The following is a 22,518-nucleotide window of genomic DNA, read 5'->3' on the forward strand; positions in this document are numbered from 1 at the left end:
TCTAATTGATATTATCAGATAATCTTTTAATTTAATTCATAATCATAATCAAATTATAATTTTAATCAAATTAATTTAACCCTAATTAATATGTAAATTTCGGCCCATATACAGTGTCTCACTAATTACATTTTCATCCTCCGATTCCAAGTCCCATATGCTTTCTTTATTGCCACTAGTCGTATATATCCTTTGAAATTATTCATCACGATTAATTCCAACATATATATAACGGAATACTGTCGCGAGCTGTTACTAGCAGAACCTATGATATTCCCCCAGAGCAATTAAGAAGTCAGGTTGATAACTGACGTTAACCTTTCTGCATTAGGTACAATATAATACGATCCTTCATCAACTATATCCTATCGGTCAATTCCTTATAACCATGAAACGTGTCAAGGTTACATATAACGAAGAGTCCGGTTTTACTTGTACAGGTTGAATTTACTCTGAAAGATAAGTTAAGTGAAATGTTCATTTCTACTCTTAACTCTATCACCTTGCAAGGATTTCAGTCAATTCACCACAAGCGGCCATTTGGATATATCTCCCACTTATCGGGAGTGACGAATGCTCAATCTGACATTAACTATTCTACAATTACTTTGTGTGATACCCAACCCTGCTCTCACACACCCCAGGCTCTCACCTATTGGATCGTGCTCGCACAGAATCAAAGTATCAGACTCCATAATCTAGAATCACTAATTAACGAATGTTTGAGTCTGAGGATTAGTTATACCTACTAATACCAATGAGATGAACAGTTGACACATTAGATAAATCAATCCATTCTGTTATCTCAAGTCGGGTCCCAATCCTAATGAACTCCTTCACCGGATCCATGTAACTGTCTAGATATCTGAATATCTAAAGCTTGTGAGATCTAGCTTTCTGTCTCGACAGAAAACACTGTTACATGCACGTCTCAACAGTAATATGCAAACCCCTATAACATATTACTTGACTTGGGTTTACTTTAAGTCTATTGGTCTATTATAAAGTACAGTCTCACTTCATGCTTGTATGAACACTTTATAACTACCTAAATAAACTTAGGGTTACTTTCTTTATGAAAGATTTGTGCCTTTATATATAGTTACATTTTAATGATATATATCTGATTAAACAAATGACTAAATAAACAATTTATTCATTAATATTTATATCCTAAAACAATTGTCTATAGGACATAAACCCCAACATTCTCCCACTTGGACTAAAGCCAATTGTTTCTGAAACATTCCCATAAGCGTTCGTATGATGAACATGAACCTTTTGGGGTAAGGCATTCTTTTAAATGGATCTATAAGATTGTGCCTTGGTGGGCACTCTTTTAATTCTCACATCTACTCTTGTTGTTATCTCTCGGAAGAGATGGTAACGACTGAGGTAGTGTTTGGAAGTATTATGAGACTGCGGGCCCTTAGCAAGAGCAACAACCCTATTGTTAATCTCATTAACAATGTCAGGTACCACGCCTAGTTCATTAATGAACTTGCATTCCAAACTTCCTTTTAGCTGCTTCTGAAGCTGCTACATATATATATATATATATATATATATATATATATATATATATATATGTACTCTAATTTAATTTACTAGCTCGGGCACGATTTCCTGCTCGGAACTATTCCAGCTAACCGTACCCCTTTTAGAATAAACTTGTATTCTGTAAGATCATCTTTATCTGTTTGATGACTTGTATCTAAAAGTCTCCAACTTTCAAATTTCATCTCCATATACCCGGAACATATCTTCTGTCATTTTAAGTACTTAAGAATGTTCTTGACAACAATCCAGTGACCATCACTCGGATTGACCTATAATCGATTTTGTCATGTTTAAAGCAAAAGTAATGTTAGGTCTAGTGCAAAACGCTTTGAGCACTTTGTCAATGTGTTTAGACTAGGAGGGGTCAAGCAGTCTTCTCAATCTATCTCCATAGATCTTAATCCTTAAGATGTAAGCTGCTTCTCCTAAGTCTATTATGGAGAATTTTATCCGATAACCAAAATTTTCACCGATTGCAGTATAGCTACATCGTTCCCATTAGTAGAATATCGTCGATGCATAATACTAAGTAAACGGCCAAGCTCCCACTAGTTTACATGTAAAGGCTCATACGAGCTCCCACTAGCTTACATGTATAGGTTTACAAGAGCCTTCCATAAGTCGTAGGTTCATCGTCTAACACGTGAACCTCTTCGTCATCTCCCACTAGAAATCCAAATATCTTTGGGATTTCATCAGCTCCCACTAGAAATCCAAATCTTTTGGGATTTGATAAACTCGACCAGACCTATGAGTTAGCAGTGTCACCAGTGTCTCATCTTGTGAGACAGATTCGGGTTCCACCATCGCTTCGGCTATTTCAGCCAATCCTTCTTCTTGAACTTCTTCAAGTTCAATCACGCTTTCTACTTGTGTTTCTAGAAGAAACTCTTTCTCTAAAAATACTGCGTGTTTGGATACTATTACTTTTGATCATCCGGATGATAGAAGTAATATCCTACTATTTCTTTCGGAATTCCAATGAAGAAATATTTATCAGATTTAGGGTCTAACTTAATCTGATGTTATGCATTTAACATATGCTAATCACCCTAAATTCTCATGAAAGAGAAACTGGGTTTCTTTTCAAATGAACAATTCAAATGGAATAGAACTTGGCGGTTTTGTGGATACTCGGTTCAAGGTAAATAAGGCGGTTTCTAGGGCGTAGCCTTAGAACATCTTTGGAAGAGAGGTTGTGCTCATCATGGATCGTACTATATCTAATAGAGTACAATTTCTCCTTTCAGATACATCATGGTGTATATGGAGGAGTCCATTATGAGCGAATCCTATATTCAATTTAGATAATTAAGAAAATCATTAGAAAGATATTCTCCACGACGATCTAATCGAAGCACTATAATATTCTTTCTTGTTTGTTTTTCTTACTTCATTCTTGAAGCATTTGAACTTTCTCAAAAGCTTCTGACTCATGCTTCATCAAGTAGATGAATCAATATCTGGTATGATCATCTTATGAAGCTAATAAAGTGATTGAACCTTTCTCTTGCTTGTGTCTGACGTATGACTACATACATCTGAATGTACTAGTCTTAGAGTGTCTGATACACATTCTCCTTTATTGCTAAAGGGTGTCTTTGTCATCTTTCCTTTAAACAAGACTTACATGTGCCCATTGATTCAAAATCAACCGAGTCTATAAGCCCATCTTGATGAAGCTTAGACATGTGTTTCTTGCTTACATGGCCTAGGTGACTATCACAAGTAAGTTGAATTATCTATCCTTTAGTTCTAAAAGTAAAAGCACCATCATGACCCTTGTTCTAGAGAGAGTCTAAGTACTTCTTACAGTTCCTCTTCCAATTTCCTTCTATACCATATTGGTGGCATTCCCTTCTTGCTTTTATTGACTTGGTTTTAATGCATTTGTTCTTCTTGGAATCTTTAGAATTGGGAAACTTCCTTTTTCACTCGTGAGATCCCTCAATACCAAGTACTTACATCACTTTCTTAAGATTTGGGCTCAACTGACTTGAGCATATTAAAAAGCTCTTCTATAGAGGTCTTTGAGTTTATTCATGATGAGCTTATGAATAAATCTTCAGGAGGGATCGCAGAACTAAGTCGACACTTAATTCAAATCTAATACTAGAAAGCTTCGGTGATGTAATCAATCGTCTTGACACAAAGTGCCATAGCTGCAAGTGTGATACATCCTGTACGTTCATCATCTGATTGGTGCTTCCAGCAAACATCAATCTTTTGACAGGAGCATCATCTAGTAGGGCATTGGGCATTGACGTATCTTAATACATACCCAATCTTTTCGAACTTCAAAACAATTTTGATGATGGGTATCAGTGTATCTTAATACATACCCAATCATTTCGAATCCTCAAAACAATTTTGAGTTTGCCAAAATAGTTGGTGAATTTTGAACTATTCAATTTGTTATCGGTTAAAATATTACGTAGATCCATTTTAGATATGATGATTCAGAGTATTTACTTGAGAGTGAGATAGAGTGACAGATGTTATTCATTTGCTTAATTCATTTACAATTTAAATACGTTGGTCTTTTATGTTTTTAAATTGCTCCCACTATTTTACCAAATTAATAACCCTCTATATTAATTCGAAGGATATTCACAATTCCTTTAGTGAGCTAGAATCCTAACTCCTGAAATTTCACCTTGAGTTTACTCAACAAGCTAGTTTCATTCATTAGGTAGATTCATGTAATCAATCGCATCAAAACATGTGATTTCTAGGTTGTTGGGTTACTAACCACATTAGTAACTGATATATGTCGTCTATCACTCCCAACCATATTGCCCATTAGGTTAGAACAACATGAGTTTACTCATCCAATTATTCTATCCTAATTTAAGCATTACCCCATATTCGTGAAAAACAATTTTTCGATAATTCAGGTGTTACCATAAGACCCCGAGCTTGAGTTTACTCAACAATCCAAAGGCCTCCAGTACTGCCGACTGAATTATAATATTAGGGAGGGGCAACCGATTTTAATAACTTGCTTATTTACTTAACTTTTAATTAGTGAGGGATTTTATTTTAAGTCTCATAATCTAACCTAGTCTTGATTTGCTTTAGCATACATCAGACACATACAATTTACATTGGTAGTTATGGACATATCATCTAAATTATTCCGTTGAGCCAGAAACGGAATAAAGGTCACCCTAGGGTAAATACTAACTATTACATATTTATCCTTCAGGTCCTCCGTCTTTTCTTGGCGCCTTGATTTACAATAATATTTAATTTTTATACTACTTTAGAATACTTCAACTAATTTGAAGGGATTTAGATGAGAAGATAAATACAATAGAGAGTAGATAAGACAGGACACGCAGGTCCTATTTTCAAAAAATACCAAAAGACTAAATAACTATTATAGAGGGTCCGAATATGTCCATAACTCCAAACATGCAAAGACTCAATTAAATAAATTTAATTGGTTGATTACATAAACCCTTTATGTAATATTTAAGTTAATCAAATTAAACCTTTAGATTAATTACATTTTCAATTTAGTCCTTTAATTAACTTTACCATCTAATTAACCTTTAATTAATTTTGTATCATCTATATTTTATCTTAATTAAAGTATATCAAATATAAACTTAATTAGACACTTCAAAATACAACTATACAAAATATTAATTATTTGTGTTCAATTATTTTACCAAGATTATTTAACGTGTTTAATTCAACCATATCACATACAAATAATTAAACTTTGTAAAATCAATTCCAGAACACAAAACTTTTAAGACGAGAGATTATACATCATTGTGTTTAATCATTTTACCAAAACCATTTAATGTGATTAACTAATATATCAAGTATATTTTTTTTTTGACAGCAAAAGAAATTTATTGATTATCAACGTTCAGTGCATTACAAATAAATTGAGGGGGGTTATTCGTCCAAACCTCAAGGCCAGACTCTGAATCAGTTGCCCGGACTAATAAGTGAGCAACTTGATTCGCAGACCTTCTAATAAAAGTAACCGAATTAATCTCTTGTTCGGAGATCATTGACTTGCAATCTTCTACTATTATGCCAAAGGGAGAAACTAACTCGATGGGGTTGTTTATAGCTAACACCAGGAGTTGCGAATCTGATTCCAATTGAACATTTTGAATATTTTCTCGCTTCAACCAACTTAGGGCCTCCCGACAACTCAAACCTTCTGTAATTAGTGGATCCAAGGTGATACCCAACCTGCCACTCCCCGCCGCAAGGAAATGACCCTCGTGGTTGCGCAGCACAAAACCGAACCCTGCTCTTCCAGATGTTGAAAATAAAGCGGTGTCGAAGTTTAATTTTACCTGGCCCTCCGGTGGTTTCCTCCACTTCTCGATCGAACCTAGACCTGTCTGTAAACAGCCCTTTACTTGTGCCTGCTGCCATCTACTTAGAAAAGCCGTTGCATTTCCAAAAGAAAGTGCAGGCGTCGTGTTGCGGTTCTCCCAAACTTTGATGTTTCTGTCGTTCCAGATTGACCATAACAACATGGCTGCTTATTCCGCGGTTCCCTTGTTGTGTTGGTTGATAACAACTCTCCAGAATTCTTTTAAACTATTTACCCTTGAACTGATATCGCCCAGCACAGATTGCATCCAAATTTGCCGAGCCTCCGTGCATTCTATCAACGCGTGGTAGGTAGTTTCCATTCTTAGCTCGCACCTTGGGCATGATCTCGGGATTTCCACGCATTTTCTGAAAAGTGTATCTCTTGTTGGTAAAACGTCGGACAACGCTCTCCATACCAGGTGTTTCACCTTTGGTGGAGCTTGAAGAGACCATACGCTATTCCAAATTTCCTCATTTGCTGTCAATAATTCCGATGCTGGGCTTATTTGCAGAAAACGATATCCGCTCTTGACTGAGTAGCTCCCATTACGCTCAAGCATCCACCACCATCTGTCAGGTATATCCCTTGCACCAAGGATTATTTCCGCCACCAGCCGCCTATCCCTGGCAGATAACCATTCGTTTAAACGATTCTGGTCCCATCCCCCATCTGGTTCTGCCCTTAACTGGGCCACAACTGCGTCTTTAGCCCCTGGGGGCGGTAAACTGTCTACGTATGGGTTGAACTCATCCGGTAACCAAGGGTCTGACCAGATTGAGACCTGAGCTCCGGAGCCGATAAGGCGTCGAGCCTGAGCCCTGATTAGGGGTGGTCCTGCATAAACACTTCTCTAGAGGAAGCTTGGATTAGATTTCAGTTGAGCTTCAAGTATTGACGTGTGAGGATAGTATCTTGCCTTGGATACTCTCGCCACTAGAGAATTCGGTCTTTTCAACATGCGCCAGATCTGTTTGGCTAAAAGGGCAATGTTGAAGTTGTGTATGCGCTTGAAGCCCATCCCTCCGTACTTTTTGGGTATACAGAGCTTCTCCCAACTCTTCCAGTGAATCTTCTTCCCACTTCCATCTTCAGAACCCCACCAAAATGAATTTAGGAGGCGTTCCAGTTCATCACACAAGGTTCCTGGGATTAGAAACATGCTCATTGCATACGATGGGAGAGCCTGAAGGACAGATTTTATCATTACCTCCTTCCCTGCTTTTGATAAGTATCTAGCTTTCCAGTTGTTTATTCTCTTTCTGAACATGTCTTCAAGGTACCCGAATATCTCTCTTCTATTTCTTCCTATCAGAGATGGGAGTCCAAGGTACTTCCCGGGGCTAGACGGTACTCCGACCCCGAGCCTTGCCCCCACCATGTCGGCTTGAGCTGCGCTTACATTTTTTACTGAAGTGAATAGAAGATTTGTTGAAATTTACTTTCTATCCCGAGGCTTTTTCATATTGCCAGAGACAATGTCTGACAGCTTCGCTTTCTTCAATCGTAGCCCTGAAAAACAAATAGCTATCGTCAGCAAAAAACAAGTGTGATATCGGGGGAGCCTGTGATGCTACGGAGCACCCATGAATGATTCCTCTTTCTTCTAGCTTAGATAATGAGTTAGACAGGCCTTCTGCACATATCAAGAATAGATATGGGGAAATGGGGTCCCCTTGCCGCAACCCTCTTTGAGGAATGATAGGGCCAATAGAATGCGAGCCATTTATAATGTTATATCGAGCTTTTGTCACACACTGCATTACTAGTTGAGTCTAGAGAGGAGAGAAACCCAATTTTTCCATCATTTGCTCCAGGAATTTCCACTCCACTCTATCGTATGCTTTTGCCATGTCTAGCTTGAGAGATGCAAATCCCACCTGCCCTTGTGTTTTCCTGTTTAAGTAATGATTAACTTCGAAGGCTAACATTACGTTATCTGAGATCAGCCTACCGGGGATAAAAGCACTCTGTTGTTCTGAAATAACAAGATGGAGAACCTTCTTGAATCTGTTAGCAAGTACTTTAGAAATAATTTTGTAAACTACGTTGCACAGAGCTATCGGGTGCAGGTCCGCGGCGTATTCGGGCAGAGACTTTTTTGGAATAAGAACCAGAGTAGTTTCGTTAATCTCATCAGGAAAAACCCCAGTGTTAAGCCATTCTAGACACGCTTCTGTCACTTTCTCTCCCACAATACTCTAAATTTTTTGATAAAAACCCGGGTTAAAACCGCCAGGACCCGGGCTTTTGTCCGGATGCATAGAGAACACTACTGTTTTGACTTCTTTAGGGGTAAATGGTTTGATTAGCTGTTCATTGTCGGCTGCCATTAATCTGCACGTTACATCAGCTAGAATTGGCTCGGTCAGGCACTGATCAGATTTGAAGATGTTCTCGTAATAATTCTGCAGCACTTGTTCTAGACCACTCCCCCATTCATGCCAATTTCCATCCTCCCCTTTTAGCTTAGTGAGAGTATTCTTTTTCCGTCGGGCTGTGACTGCAGAGTGAAAGTATTTCGAATTTTGATCGCCATCCTTTAACTATAGTTGTTTTGACCGTTGCCTCCAGTAGCATTCTTTTTGCAATAATAGATCATTTAGTTCCTCTCTTGTTCTCATGTGAAGCTGTTGATTTGCTCCATCAGTTATGCGCTTCGTTGCTCTCAATAATTCTTTACAAGCTTCTATTTTCCTTTTGAATTGATTTCGCAGCTCATCACCCCACCTAAGAAGAGTTTTGCCGCAATCCTTTATCCTATCTGTTAACTGTAAGTTCCTGTTACACTGCCATCCGCTTTCCACTCTGTTTTTGCAATCGGTTTCATGTAGCCATGCGTTTTCGAACCTGAAGGCGTGTTGTCTATAGTTGCTGGTTCCCCCAAGAGTCAGTATCAGTGCTGTATGGTCAGAGCACGCAACCTCTTCGTTTGTGATTTTTGCTTCCGGGAACAAACTAAACCAGGCATCACTGGCTAGAGCTCTGTCGAGCTTCTCCTCAATTAAGTTTCCAGACTCTCTTCCACGTTCCCATGTAAAAGGATAACCTACCATCCTTATTTCTGATAGCATACATTCGGCGATTACTTCATTAAACCCTCGGAGAAGGGTTGTATTGTGTCTTGCTCCTCCTTTCTTTTCTGACTGTGCTCTGATATCGTTGAAGTCCCCAACTATTACCCAAGGTAGATTGGACGCTGAAGCTAGCTGTCTTATCATCTCCCAAGAGTCTTTCCTTCTCATCCTTTCTGGAAATCCATAAAAACCTGTCAAACGCCACGAGGGGTGGCCAGGAGTTGTAACGATTACATCAATATAGTTTCTTGAGAATTGAAGTAACCTGACAGAATTTTTAAGGTTCCAGAAGAGAGCTAATCCACCTCCAAGGTTGATAGGATCAACATAGAAAACCCTATCAAACCCCAGTTATTTCTTTATTATTTCTACTTTTTAACGGTTGCATTTCACTTCGATTAGGAACACGAATTCAGGCTTTAGTTTGGACACTAAGTCCTTCAACATACGAACCGTCCGGGGATTGCCTGCCCCCCGGCAGTTCCAGCTAAGGGTGCTCATTGACCTGGGCGAGCCTGGTTCTCAGGTCCTGCCGGAATGTTGCTGTTACTCTGCTTCTTCTGATCATCTTCCCCTTCTAGTTCAGTATTCATTTCGTGATTGCTCTCCATGTCTGTGTCCGAACTACCTGAAATTTCCTGTCGCCTCCTCTTAGTTTCAGAGACCGTCACCACTTCTGTATTATTGATATCAGCTTGTTTGTTCTTTTGGTGTTGTGTATCCTTCACTGAGCTGTTGGTTTCTGTGTTCTGGTGGTTTTGGTACTGGATAATTAGACTTGAAACCTGTTTATTTTGGATTGAAGTAGCTCTATGGCTTGTGCCATTGGTGATCTGCATAGGGTGTTCTGTTTCCTGTCTCGGTGGGGGGTGGCTAACAGGAATTTAGACTGAACTTATTGCGCCGCTCGCCATGACGGAGCTCTGAGGAATTGTGTATAAACCCTCTCCTCAGCCGACGGGTCAGGAACGTCGAGGAGAAGCTCACAGAACTTATCAGAATGCCCTAAGCATCCACAGTAGAAGCAAAACATTGGTAGCCTTTCATAGCGGAAGCATACCCACGAGAAATTACCACCTTCCTTGCTTATCTTTAACTTTCTTTTAAGTGGTTTCAGGATATTGACAGATACCCGGATTCGCATATAAGTTCTTCCTATGCCTTTGAAATTATTCGGGTCTGTTTCCACAAAGCTTCCCAGAAAATTCCCAATTTGGACTGCAACTTTCTCAGACATAAAACCAGGGGGTAAGTCATGTACCTGAATCCAGAAGTCTGTGTTGTTCAGTTCTACTAGCTTTGGATCTTGTCCCTGTTCTAGCGGTGCCAGTATCAGTAGTTGTTGATCGAAAGTCCACGGACCCCCTTTCAGAACCCGATCGCGTTCCAGGGCATGGAAAAATTCGAACTGAAAGCGATTGGGACCAATCCCTAAAACACACAATCCACGTGAGGGGCACCAGAGGTCAGCAAGCACGTTTTTCATGTACTGGACTTTAATACTTCGAATTGTTAGAAAGGTCCCGACAAGGCTCCAAGAAGTTGGTTTTGGCGGGAGAGCGATGTCTTCCGTCTGGAAGACTAGCCCAGCGACTTCTTCATCTTCGAGGGTTATACGTTGGATTAGGTCAGAAGCTTTATCCATCTTTCACAGAGCTATGGTGAGGGCCGACGGCGGCGACTTACGGTGGTGAAGGATTTAGGGATTCTAGGTTTTGGTCGAACTTAGGCACAAAACGGTTCGCAAAATCAAATTAAAACACATACCGTTACCATATCCTTTTATTAATTATAACAATTAATAAATTCATATGGGCTGATTTTAATTTTGTATCTATGAAATAGTTTATCTAATTAACCATATCAAAACATCTTAATTAGACAACTGAATTCAATCTATACAATTTAAAATAGACAACGATCAAATCATGTAGATTAATTAATTCTATATATATAAAACATAGTTTCTGAAAAACCAAAATTTTTCAAAAATCAGAAACTCAAAATACACGCGATGGGACGAAAAACCGGATTCGTTCACGTCGCGGATCACATCCACGATGTCGGGCGACATTGCTGCCAAAGAGGTAGCAGTGCCGCCCAAATAAGAGTTGGAGTCCAACTCTATTAAAGAGTTGGACCTCCACTCAAATTGGAAATTCCAACAGTAGCTTTTAGCTACTCTTCGAACTTTCAATAAATAATTTTTTTTTTATTTTAAATCAAAACCATTCTTTAATTAAAACTTATTTTCCTGTTTAAAATTAAAACTTTCGATTTTTATTTTATATTTATATAACATTTTTTAACATATATCAACAATTAATTGATTCTAACCGTTTCGTTTAAATCGTTAATAAAATCAAATTCTTCAAAGATTAATCTAATTAACTCTTTTAACGATTCAAACAGTTAAATCCTTAATCCACAAAACACGTATATCACATATACAAACATCGTTTTAATCAACCGTTTAATTCTACAAACCCTTTATTAATTAACCGAATCATAAAACATCTTAATCTCATCTTAACCATTTATCTTTAGATTAATTAACTAAATCAAATTTATTAATTAACCTAACAATAAATTTATTCAATCTGATTGAAAACCCCTTTAATTTACATATATGAAATAACAGATTAATATAGTCTCTTTTACCAATGAAGAAAAATAAACAAGCCTAGGTGGCGCGGAATAATAAAATTTTATCTATTTTATCTATTTCCCTTTTTCAAGATCTGTTAATTGTTATTTCATATAAAGAGGGATAGAAAGTAATACCTTCGGTGAAGAACTATCTACGGTTGCAAACGAAGTGCTCACAACTCTTAATCCGTGTATCACGAACAACAAAAGAAACAACACAGAAAAGATAACTAATCAGTAATCAACCTTAATAATAGCAATCGCAATGATTGCCTCTAACAGAAATCGATACGAGATCAAAGAGAGAGTAAGAAATAATGTAGATTAGCCGAGACGAAGACGGAACGGTTCCTCCTCCTTTTGGTCGAATTTATGCGGTTGGCGAGTCTATTTATAGACTTCTCTAAACCCTAATCCCAGTTGTGTTAGGTAATTAAATAATTGGAATCTTATTCGGAATAGGATTCCTAATTAAATAATTAAATAAACACTTTACTATTATCTAAATAATAACTAATTATATCTAGATAATTATTATTAATCAAATTAATAATTAATTAATGTTAGGGATAATTAATTAGAATTTCAATCACATAAAAACTTCTAATTGATATTATCAGATAATCTTTTAATTTAATTCATAATCATAATCAAATTATAATTATTAATCAAATTAATTTAACCCTAATTAATATGTAAATTTCGGCCCATATACAGTGTCTCACTAATTACATTTTCGTCCTCCGATTCCAAGTCCCATATGCGACCCATTAGGTTCTTTATTGCCACTAGCCGTATATATCCTTTGAAATTATTCATCACGATTAATTCCAACATATATATAACGGAATACCGTCGCGAGCTGTTACTAGCAGAACCTATGATATTCCTCCAGAGCAATTAAGAAGTCAGGTTGATAACTGACGTTAACCTTTCTGCATTAGGTACAGTATAATACGATCCTTCATCAACTATATCCTGTCGGTCAATTCCTTATAACCATGGAACGTGTCAAGGTTACATATAACGAAGAGTCCGGTTTTACTTGTACAGGTTGAATTTACTCTGAAAGATAAGTTAAGTGAAATGTTCATTTCTACTCTTAACTCTATCAGATTGCAAGGATTTCAGTCAATTCACCACAAGCGGCCAGTTGGATATATCTCCCACTTATCGGGAGTGACGAATGCTCAATCTGACATTAACTATTCTACAATTACTTTGTGTGATACCCAACCCTGCTCTCACACACCCCAAGCTCTCACCTGTTGGATCGTGCTCGCACAGAATCAAAGTATCAGACTCCATAATCTAGAATCACTAATTAACGAATGTTTGAGTCTGAGGATTAGTTATACCTACTAATACCAATGAGATGAACAGTTGACACATTAGATAAATCAATCCATTCTGTTATCTCAAGTCGGGTCCCAATCCTAATGAACTCCTTCACCGGATCCATGTAACTGTCTAGATATCTGAATATCTAAAGCTTGTGAGATCTAGCTTTCTGTCTCGACAGAAAACACTGTTACATGCACGTCTCAACAGTAATATGCCAACCCCTATAACATATTACTTGACTTGGGTTTACTTTAAGTCTATTGGTCTATTATAAAGTACAGTCTCACTTCATGCTTGTATGAACACTTTATAACTACCTAAATAAACTTAGGGTTACTTTCTTTATGAAAGATTTGTGCCTTTATATATAGTTACATTTTAATGTTATATATATGATTGAACAAATGACTAAATAAACAATTTATTCATGAATATTTATATCCTAAAACAATTGTCTATAGGACATAAACCCCAACACAGAGATCCGATCAGCTCGTCATATTTGTATGTGGTCAAGTCCTGAGCCTCTTCCACATCTGTCTTCTTAGCTTGCCAGCTTTTGCGTAGACTTCTCAAGATTTTCTTCACCTGCTGTTCTTCCGTGAAGTTCTTGCCGAGTCTCTTCAGCTCATTTATGATGTTGGTAAATCTTGCGTTCATTTCCGAGATGTCTTCATTGTCATTCATCTCGAACAGCTCGTATAATCTCATATGTTGATTCACCTTTGATTCCTTGACCTTGCTGGTACCTTTATAGGTCACTTCTAGCTTCTTCCATATTTCCTGTGCTGACTCACAACCTGAAATTTTATTGTACTCTGCAGCATCTAACGCACAGTGAAGCATATTGATAGCCGAAGCATTATTTTGCAGTTTTCTAAGGTCATCCTCTGATCACTCAGTTTCACTTTTAACAACTTTCTCGTTGTCAACCGTTTTGTAAGGCACATATGGGCCTTGAACTATTGCAAGCCACGCACTCATGTTTGTAGCTTGAATACAGTTTTTCATCCTGTTCTTCCAAATTGTATAATTTGATCCGAAGAACAAGGGAGGCCGACTAATTGATAATCCCTCAGGGAGAATCTGTGTTGTTTGATTTCCAGGAAGGAAAGGAGTGTTGTTCTCAGCCATTTATAGGGATCAGCTCAAGATAGTTATATCTTTGAGTAATGAGCTACTGAGCTCTGATACCACTTGTTGGTCCCGTGTAATTAGTTCCAGGGGGGTTAGGAAATAATGCAATTTTTTCATTTAATTATGCTGACTTAATCAATTCTTTAAGTTACTTAACTCAGTTTTGGTCAGCACGGCCGAGAGTGATGTAAGACAGCTTTAGTCAGAGGCTGACTAGAACCGTTTTACTTGTGAGTTGGGAATTAACACTTGGGTCAGCTTCCAACTCAGCATTCTGATTACTCAGTGTCAGCTTATACAATTTATATCCTGAGTAATTTAAGCAAGCAACACATACATATATATATCGAGGGAGAGAGTTAGAAATTACTCAGCAGACTTATCCTGGTTCGGCCTCACCGCCTACGTCTAGTCCCCAGAATCCTTCCGGGATTTTTCAATCCAATACTGAGCTCTTTAAAGGTAGAGCACAAACCGTTTACAAGGCAGTTGAATATACAAGAGTACCTTTCTCTATTCGTCTACTCAACCCCTACTGAGCGCTATAACCAAACACTCAGATTTTCTCTACCGCTGAGTACTAAAACCGAGTACTCAGCACCACTCTCTCAATCTTTACAATTTATACAAATTTGTTCTTTCTAAATGAAGAACACTTTAGATGAATACAAATTCAATCTAGACTTTTACACAGAGATGGAAATTTGGTGTAAGATTTTCTTTTCTTATTTGAATGTGCTTTGTATGTATGCTTTTTTTCTTTGGTACTTCGGCAAAGGATCCAAGAGTTAGACTTGTCCTTTTATAGTGAATTTCTGATGCCTCAATCATTTGAATTCGGATGTATCCGTTGAATTCAAATGGCTCCTTGCGTCATTCACTGGTCAGCACACAGATTTTGCAGGCCAATCCCGTCGTCTGAATATAGCAGGCGTCAAGCTTGTCTTCTTCCGCCAGGTTCATCTTCTAGCGCCAGTTTCGTCTTTTAGCAAACGGCAAGTTGACCCATGCGTTTGGAAACTGTCTCCTTGCATAATTCCAAAGCTTCTGAATTGGCACATATCTCTATCGGATCTTGTCTTTTAGTAAACGGATCATTGGCGCTGTCCTGATGAACACTCAGCTTGACTCTAATAGACGTTGCCTTCGATCTTTGTCCCTGGCGAGGCTGAGTCATGTTCTACTCAGCTTCTTCGGTCAGCTTCGTCTTCAAGCGTTTGTTCTGAAGAAGACTTTTCTTCTATAATGCTGAGTTGTGTTCTACTCAGCTTGTGCTGTGTCTCATGCTGACTTCGTCCTGTCTTACTTTTTATTTCTATACTCATTTATAATTATACTCAATATTGAACAAACACATTAGTACAATTAAATCAAAGCACATAAATTTAATTGTCTTAATCATGGATTAACTTAAATAATTTTGTCAAATCAAAATCATGTGGAAAGGTGTTTCAACATAGACCTCCCAACGGCTTTGTTCAAGAGCATAGAGAGCAGGGGCTTGGCATGCCTCCATATCAGCAGCAGAACCAATGGCCTATACCACCTTCCAAGGAATCTGACGAAGTGGTGACTCTCCTGAAAGAGATTTCGGCTAGGCTTGATAATAATGAAGCCTTCTGCAAGGATCTGAGCAATCAGGTAGCTCAAATCAACAGGGACAGATAGGAAAGGCCACAGGGTTCTCTCCCAAGCACAACGGAGAAGAATCCAAAGATCCTGAGAAAGGATTGAGTAAGGGGAAAAAATCAGATTTTCCCCGGTTTAAATTCAAAAGTTGAACAATCATTTAAGCTTTCAGTTTTTATTTCGCTTTTTATGGATTTTGTTGATTGTTTTTTTTTTTTATCTTTTCCATTTTTGTTTCTTTTCGATTGTCAATTTTTGAACCCCCGTATATGCTTTTCATTTTTTCTGTCTTCTAAAAAAAAGGGTGAAATTTCGCCCCGAGAGGTCCAGGTCGGCGAGCTGGGCACTACCGCCCAGCTCGGCGAGCTGGACACCCCAGCTCGAGCGAGCTGGGCGCTGCCGCCCAGCTCGCCCGAGCTGGCCAACAGTTCGGGATTTTTAAATCCCGAACTAATATATATATATATATATATATATATATATATATATAATAACATTCATCCCCCTACTTCATCTTCTTGCTTTCCTTTTTCTCCTTTTCTCTTTTTTTCCCTTTCACAACCTTAACCCCCAAATCTTTGTTTCTAACCCGAAATCAACAAACAAGGTATGGATTCTTACCTATTTTTTATTTCATACATGATTCTAAGGTTAGATTTTAGTTTAGAACATTGATTTTTGATTATTAGGTAAACCGAGGTTTTGGGATTTTTACCTCTTTTTCAAATTTTGACTTGTTTGCTTGTTTCTCTTAGTTTTCTTGCAAATTTATGACTTCATTATGATCAATATATGCTTTGGGTATGATTTGAGTTCTTAATTTGTGATTTTTTGAGAAATTTCTCAAATCGGGTAAATTCTCCATTTTAGCTCGAAATTCAACTATGCAGTTTATAGTTGAAAATTTATCAATAGGACCCCTTTTCACATTCTTAACACATTTTGGTCGCTGGGCCTCGTTGATTTTGCACGGATTAAGAGTTACGGGTCAATTACTCTATTTTAGGGACCAAAACATTTTGGTCCCTAAGTTTCTAATCTTGTCTTTAATCATGTTTATGGGTTGATTATTTGGGTGGTTTGATATAATTATGTATACAGGCGTGTTCTGACTAGTCCGTTTTGTTTTCCTTTCTGATTCTCAGGAACTATGGGCAGAAAAGGCAAGGCTAAGGTTGTCATAGAAAACGAGGCCGATTCTGACGTCGAATTCATTGACGCCTTATAAGATAAGTATGGTTCTCATTTCGGGTTGATTAGTGAGGAAGAGGGGGAAAAATATGATCTTTTGCCAAGCAAGACCATTCCCCTCGAATTATCATTGACCAACATTACTTAACATCTATAGGGTTGGAAAAGGATTTCAAAGAAATCCTAAAGTTCCAAGGCTGGTACCATCTAGCCACAAAAAGGACTATCGCTTACGAAAACTACACGGTAGAGTTTCTTGTTGAAACACCTTTCCACATGATTTTGATTTGACAAAATTATTTAATTAATGATAAAAATATTCTAACATATTAAATCTAAAATGCTTTGATTTATTACACTAATGTGTTTGTTCAATGTTGAGTTTAATTGTGTATAAAGACATTGAAATTAAAAAGCCCAAAGGCCCATAAAGTGGAAGTCAAGCCCAAGTCAACACACTAATACCATTCGGCCCAAGAGTTCAAAACGAAGCCGTATCAACTAAAATGACGACTCAGCATGAGAAGGATCGAGAAGCTTTCGTGGCAAAAGCTTCAAGAAGAAGCTGCTGAGTTGGACGACAAAGCAGTCTGGACAGCGGCAGGCAATGTTCAACTTCTAGACAAAGTATTTCTAGCTTGGAAAAAGTTCAGAAGGCGCAGAAAGCTATCTCGTGGACTTTTCCTTAAATGGCAAAACATTCTGCCGAAGACAGAAGATGCAAGAATCCTATTGGCCAACGACGCTGAGCACGCCCAGAGTGACAACGACAGGAAGCCGTTTCCCTCCAACGGTTATTTCGAAATTCGAAATGACCAGGTGCCTCAAGTGTCACTATATAAAGGCCATCCATTTGCTTCAATCGATGTAGAACTTCAAGTAGTCGAAACGCTGACCAAATTCATATTCGAAGTTTCTGTGAGAAAAGCAAAGCAAATACCTTACACCAATTTCCATATTATTGTGTAAAAGTCTAGAGTGATTTCAAATCATCTAAAGTGTCTTAGCAATCGTTGTTTAGGACAAACACTTTATCAGTTCTAGAAGAATAGAAAGGAGAGGCTGAGTACTCGGTTATAGTACTCAGCATAGATATATGAGTGAGTAGAGGTATAGAGGAAGGTACTCTTGTTATACTCAGCTTCTATTTGTAAAAGGTTTCGTGCTCTACCTTTAAAGAGCTCAGTAGAGAATTAAAAAAGCTCGGAACGAGTTCCGGGGACTGGATGTAGGCGGAGAGGCCGAACCAGGATAAGTCTGCTGAGTAATATCTTTCTAACCCTTAAACTCCTTTAATTTCATTATAAATAATGTAATTGTTTACTTATTTTTTTAAAGTAGGTTACAATAAATGAACATAGATTGTATAAATATTTTTTCCCTCTTTAGTATGACACTCATTTATTTAAAAGTAAAAACTGTTTCCAAATTAGAAGAAAAAATAATTGTATTTGTTTTTCTATAATTGATTTTATAGTTATTTTTTTTTTCATTTAGACCTTCCTATAGACTACACCAATACTTTTGATGTTTTATTCTATATTTGTTTTTTTATAATTTCATTTTTTAGTTCATTTTATTTTCATTTATTTTTGCAATAGTAATCTAATTGTGACCCTGAAGCTGGATCTGGAGAAAGCCTATGATCGGCTAAACTGGAGTTTTCTTCTGGAGAGTTTGGAAAAAGCTGGGATCCCTGAGACCTGGAGGAGGTTGATTGAGGTTTGTATTTCTTCCCCTGTATTCCAAGTTTTAATTAATGGGGATTTGTCTAAAGAGTTTACTCCCTCCCGGGGTATCCGTCAAGGGGACCCTATGAGCCCGTTCTTATTTGTTATTGCTATGGAGAGGTTATCTCATCTCATCCAAGATGCTGTGGAAACGAGGAGGCTTCATCCGGTTACCATCAATAGATTCCGTCCCCCGATCACCCATTTATTCTTTGCTGATGATGTTATGATCTTTGTGGAAGGGAATGAGGAGAAAATTGTTGTGATAATGGATATCCTGACCAACTTTTGTTCCGCTTCAGGCCAAAAGATTAATATCCAGAAGTCCAGGATGTTATGCTCTAAGAATATGAACCCAAGGATTGGTAAAAAGTTGAGTGAGATTTCTGGTATTCCTCTTACTAAGTCTCTTGGTAACTATTTGGGGACTCCTCTCCATAGCGATAGAGTGTCAAAAGCCTCTTTTAAAGATATCCTCGATAGAACTAATAAGAATTGTGCTAATTGGAAAGCTAAGACCCTCGCCTTTGCGGGACACCTTACTTTGATCCAGTCTGTAAATGGTGCTGCCCTGAACCATTTAATGCAAACTTGCAAGTTGCCTGAGCCGGTTCTGAATGGCCTTGATAAGATTAATCGTCGGTTCCTTTGGGGGGATTCAGAAGAAGGGAAAAAATTCATCTGGTTCCCTGGAAAGAGGTTTGCCAGTCTAAGAAAATGGATGGATTAGGGATCAGACAAGCCAAGGACAATAATAAAGTGCTTTTAATGAAGCTTCTTTGGAGGATGTGGCAGAATCCGGACGCTATTTGGGTTCGGTTATTGTGCGGAAAGTACAGAAAGGATAAGATTTTTGGGGGACCAAATGAGAGAGCTCCTAATTGTTATTTCTTATGGAAAGGGGTTAACGCTGTTTTCTCGGAGTTCTGCTTTGGTATTGGTTGGTCAGTTGGCAATGGCAGGTCTATTAGTTTCTAGAATGATACCTGGCTTGAGAAGGTTCCTTTATCTGAAGTTTGTTCTTCTCCTCTGCCTTTGGAGATCCGAAACTGGAGTATAGCCGATGTGGTGGATTTTGAGGGGGATTGGGTTTGGTCGAGATTTGATTCTTACCTTAGTCTGGAAACGCTCCTGAAAATTCGTGGAGTTAAAGTAAGTAGCAAAGAGGAGGATGGGGATAGTCACTGTTGGTCCTTTACAAACAATGGTACTTATTCCTACAAATCTGCTTTTGAAGCTTTTGGTCCCAATTTGGACTCCTCTCCTTCTATCTCCTAGAAGAATATTTGGGCTTTAAACATTCCTTATCGTATTAGGAGCTTCCTTTGGCTCAGTGCTAAGAATAGGTTGCTTACTAATGTGGAAAGGAAGAGGCGCCATTTGATTGAGGCAGATACTTGTGGTAGGTGCAAATTACAGACTGAAACTATCAGTCATGTTCTCAGAGATTGTACGATGAGTAAGAATGTATGGAAGGAAGTGATTCCAAGCGAGTTGCTTCCTAACTTCTTTGCCCACTCTGAGAGTGATTGGTTGTTAAATGGTGTTAATGGTTTGTTATTGCCTCAGATGGAGCATGGAGATATCCTCTTTGCTGTTGTCTGTCACCAGCTCTGGCAGTGGAGGAATACTGAGGTTTTTGGAGGGAAAGCTATTGTGATCCCCAATCTTTCTGACTATTTCTCTAAGAAAATTAACACTATTATCAATAGTTTCAATGTGGATTATCTTGCTAGTAATAGCCAGGGACCTGTGGAGCACCTTCTGGGTTGGCGTAGACCAGGGGAAGGGTTTGTGAAATTAAATACCGATGGATCTTGTCTTGTGGATGGAAGAATTGCGGCTGGAGGGGTTCTGAGAGATGCTGGGGGCAATTGGGTGTCTGGCTTTACTCAGAACATGGGGATTGAGTCCTCCTTCTCTGCAGAGCTCTGGGGTATTTTCTCTGGGCTTAGATTGGCCATTGACCTGGGTCTAAAAAGGCTGCTCGTGGATTCTGATAACCTTGATGCACTTAATGTGATTGTTAGCAATAAGGCTATGTGTAACATCCCCAAAACCCTAACATATGAGTCTTCCCACATTCATATATGTTTTCATGATTGAATACATACATTTTAGATTCATCTCATTGTCATTAGAAGTTTCGTATTCATAATGCGATTACCGTGCGATTAAGAGGCGATTAGTGTATCGTTAAGATGTAACGATTGGTTAATTGAGTTTGGACTTAAATGAATGAATGCACATGTCCTTAATTGATTAAATTAGACTTATGGAGGGCTGGAAATGAAGTTTAGTAAGTAAGCACCTCACAAAGCATGATGTCACCCAATAGTAAGACAAAGTATGCCTCTTCACTTGTAAAAAGATGTACACAACTCATTCTTTATCTATTCCAGCCACAATTTCGACCAAAGCTTCAGCAAAACCTTCCTTATTCATACCCTAAACCTCTCCAAAGAAAAATCTTCCAATTTCTTTCATTTTCAAGCCAAACAAGTTAACTTAGGAAGCATACTAGGTGATAGACACAACTTGAAGGTTAGTATGATGTTTTAGCTTGTTTTCTATGAGTTTGAGATTATGAAATACCTAGGTATGATCATCGGATTTGTTGTGGATGAGTTATGATTGAGTTTGTTGAGTTTTTGTGTTGTTTGAATTGGTTTTAGGCTGTCTAAATGAAAGATATGTATCAAGTGCCCTAAACAGAAATCTAGGGTACTGCTTTCAGTCATTTTGGAGCATGTTTTTCATATTGATATCGTTCGAATTTGAAGATACATAAAGAATACACTATGTTCCTATATGTGTTATGAAACCCTCTGTAAAATATGGGACTTTAATTCCATATATAGAGGAAGAAAACTTAGATTGATCATGACTGCCTCGAAATTGAATGTCATGTGAGGCAGCCATGTTGATGTAGCATTTTGAGGACCTTATTTCCGAATTTGAGAAAGTTTCTTTATACAAAAGTGTTCCTAACTACTTGAAGTATATTTCTGTAAAAGTATTTGGCAATCCATTGTGTTTAGTGTGAGCTAGGTTGAGTGAATTATGGTACATGCAAATCTGGGTAGTCTGTTTCTTGGCTGGAAATAGGACAGAATCATTTCGCATGCCATATATTGTGTAGAAGTGATATTAATGTGAATTTTGGCTATGTTATACCCATATATGTCTAGTTTCAGTAGGTTCAAGAAACAGGGCATTTGGATGTATATAGAGAGAGTTATGGCAGAATGTGTGCAAGTAGGTCATGTGATGATCTAAGACAAAAGGATTAGATTGCATGAACTTTGTGGAGTTAGTGTCTTGTAAATCATATAGCACTCATTAGTTTATTTTTTCATTAAGTTTATGTTAAGGCTAATTGTATAAATGTTATGTGACATTAGGAGGGCAAGGTGCAATTGAACGCACACCCGATCGTGTTGAATAGATCGAACCAAGTGCGACGGTAAGCATATTGCTTATATAGGTGTATGAATGTATTGTGCCTTGTAACTTGTTGAGTGTGAGATGTGGTTGAATCTGATGTGAATGATGTGAATAATGTTTGAGTGTTTGTGATACGTTATGATTGATAAGAAAGTGATATGATTGAGTATGTTGCAGTGTTATGAGCAAATACGGCATGTTGAGCCTTGTGCACATATTGGAACTGAATAATGGTTGGATTAAGATATGAATACGAGCTTGCTTAGATGGATATGTGAAATGGTCCAAGTTGAGAGTGCTATCCGAATATTGTGAGCCGGAAGCACATGTGTTGAGTTATATGAGTACGTGAGTTGAGTTTAACTCCTCCGTAGCACAGATGATTGTATTCCGAATTTAGTGAGCC

The sequence above is a fragment of the Euphorbia lathyris genome, chromosome 10 (genome assembly GCF_963576675.1).
Source record: "Euphorbia lathyris chromosome 10, ddEupLath1.1, whole genome shotgun sequence".
Lineage (NCBI taxonomy): Eukaryota > Viridiplantae > Streptophyta > Magnoliopsida > Malpighiales > Euphorbiaceae > Euphorbia > Euphorbia lathyris.